Source organism: Penaeus monodon, chromosome 2, assembly GCF_015228065.2.
Source record: "Penaeus monodon isolate SGIC_2016 chromosome 2, NSTDA_Pmon_1, whole genome shotgun sequence".
Taxonomy (NCBI): Eukaryota; Metazoa; Arthropoda; class Malacostraca; order Decapoda; family Penaeidae; genus Penaeus; species Penaeus monodon.
In genome coordinates, this window is record NC_051387.1 from 35,582,853 (window position 1) to 35,585,352 (window position 2,500).

At 45.0% G+C, this 2,500-nt stretch overlaps 2 protein-coding genes across 3 annotated transcripts in view; one reads left to right on the plus strand and one right to left on the minus strand.

Annotated features, from left to right (window-relative positions):
- LOC119582634 (calcium uniporter protein, mitochondrial-like) overlaps positions 1-2,500 on the plus strand; it is a 78,643-nt gene that overhangs the window by 11,880 nt on the left and 64,263 nt on the right. The gene's annotated exons all lie outside the window — the stretch shown is intronic.
- Positions 1-2,500, minus strand: part of LOC119582627 — a gene marked incomplete in the record, with an annotated part of 32,039 nt that overhangs the window by 10,270 nt on the left and 19,269 nt on the right.

Consider the following 2,500-nt stretch of genomic DNA (forward strand, 5'->3'; position numbering starts at 1 on the left):
TGAAAAAAAATTTTTTTTTTTTTTCCCGGGCCCGGGGCAAGGGGGCCCCCCAGAAACCCCATTCCAGAAAGGGGGACGACCCCAAAAAGTATTTTAAAAAAAACCCTTGGCCCCTTTCCCAATTAAACCCTCGGGGGGGGAAGCTTTTTAAAACTGATTTTATATCAACCATGCTAATTGCCCCTTTTTTGGGTAAAAAGTTTTGGTTCCCCTTATAAAGCCCCCCCCTTCCAAAAGCTGGACCCCCCCCATGGTAGGGAATAAACAGAAGTCCTTTAAAACAAAAAACCAAATACAAAAACATTCATTTTTCTCCGTCACCCCGGGGACCCAAAATTTACGCGGGGCAAAAAATGATAAAGTTTTTTTTTTTCCCCAGGGTTAACCGGTAAAAATCAGATAGAAAAACCTTTTCCCACATGGTTTGACGATTGGAACAATTGAATAGCGGGCAAAAACCCATTTGGGCTTGCTCCCTTCCCGTTGTTTTAAGGGAGGGGGCCGTTTTGCCTTTTGCCGGGCCCGGGGAAAAATGTGCTTTAAAAAAAATCAAATTTTTTTTCCGTAAACCCACCCCTTCCCCCGCTCTTTATGCAAAACCGTGCGAAGTATCATGGCTTCCCCCCCCCCGGTACCTGGTTTTACCCCCCCAAATCCAAAGCTTTCATTTTATTTTTTGGTTTTATGGAAGTGATAACTTAAAATTTTTCATGTTTTCAAAAAGGCCGGGGGAAGGCCATTTTCACTGTGAATTTGGTTTGGGTTTTTTTTTTTTTTTCTTTTTCTTTTTCTTTTTTTTTTTTTCTTTTCTTTTTTTTTTTTTAAAAACCCTTTTTTTTAAATCAGTCACTAACCCCGGTTTTTAGGGGCCCTGTGTTTTGTTTTTTTTTTTTGGTATCCTAGGAAAATTTTTTTTTTAAAAATCTTGCCAGGGTAGTAAAAGGACTCCCGGCAAAACAATTCGCCACAGTGACCTGCCGGGGGGGTACAAAAGGGGCCCCCCAATGGTGTTTTTTCCCCCACATGTTTGTAGGGAAAAATCAAAGCGATTCCTTAGAGTGATTTGCCAAACACCCCAAAAAAAGGCAAATTTTATTTTGTAAGAAGGGAAAAAATTGTGGTTTTCAAAATATTTGAAAAGGGGGTTTTAGCCCAAAGGGCCCCATAGGAAAAAATACTAATTTGATATTTTTTGGCCCCCTCTAAAGTAACACATGTAAACGCCATCAGTTTGGGTTTTTCCCCCTTCATCTCCCCTTTTGTAAAACCTGCCCCGGGGATCCCCGTCCTAAATTCCCCCCTCTTTCCCCTTATCCCGGCATTTCCCCATGGGCCCCGTGCCCCTTCCCTTTTTTTATTTTACTCCCTCTTTTCTTGTTTTGGCTTGTCGGATTTTTCCCAAAAACTCGCTTCCTCTCCGTCGCCTTCGCATTCCCTGGCCCTTAGTCAGCTTATCCCTCGCCCCTCCTCCAACCTTCACGCTTTTTTTCATTCCTCCCCTTTTAGGGCGCCACTCCCCCCCTCCCCCGCCCATTTTGGGGGGGGCCCCGCCCCCACACCCCAAGGGGGGAAACACGCTTTTTTAAAGCCCCCGGAAACATCGGAGAACCCCCCGGAAACATTTTTGTGTGTGGGCGGGTTGGGGGTTTTGGGGTTCGGGGGGGGGGGCCATTACTGTGGGGGGGAAAGGCCGTGGGTTTGGCGGGGCCACCGTCCCCCCCCCAGACAAGCTGCCTGGGTCCTGAAAACCATAATTTTCCCCATATCGTTATAATCAATCTTTTGGGGCATTCACTTTTCCAAAAAGACGTTTTTTTGGCTGAAACGTTAAAGGGGGCCCTTTTATCTACACACGTACCTGCCCCCTTTTTTCCTTATCAAAAGAAGGGCCGGGGGCCCAAAGTGCGAGAAAAATTATATTTTAATTAAACCCTACCTATGGCCGGGAATTAAACAAAAACCCAGCGGGCACAGGAATCCCCCAGTCTGTTGTGTACCCGCCCATTAAGGTCCCAATTTACGGGGCGTTTTTTTGTTTTCCGACTTTTTTCATTGACCCGCGTTCCCTTTTGGGGTTTTTGGGGGGGGTTTACATGCCGGAGGGGGGTTTCCCATGGGGAAAGGAAAAATTGCCCATTTCCCGGGGCTCAAAATTTTTCAGACCCCCTTTAAAATCTGGTTGCCCAACGTTTAAAACCCGTTTTTCCCAGAAATTTGTACCAGTTTTTTCCCCATTTTTGTAAATAGAGTAACAAATTGTCATATTATTTTCCAAAAACCGATTTTAAATATTGATAATGGAATTCCAATCACTCATTTTTTAAAAAAATTCACTGTATTACACAAAATATCCGGGGTTTTGGCCCCCAAGGGGGTTCGAACCCCCGGGGGTTCCCCCTATTTCCCGATTTTTCCCCCCTTATCTTTCCATTAACTTCCCCCCGGCCTTTTTGTTTTTCCCCTTTTTTATCCCCCGTAACTGTTAAAAGGGGGCCCTTTT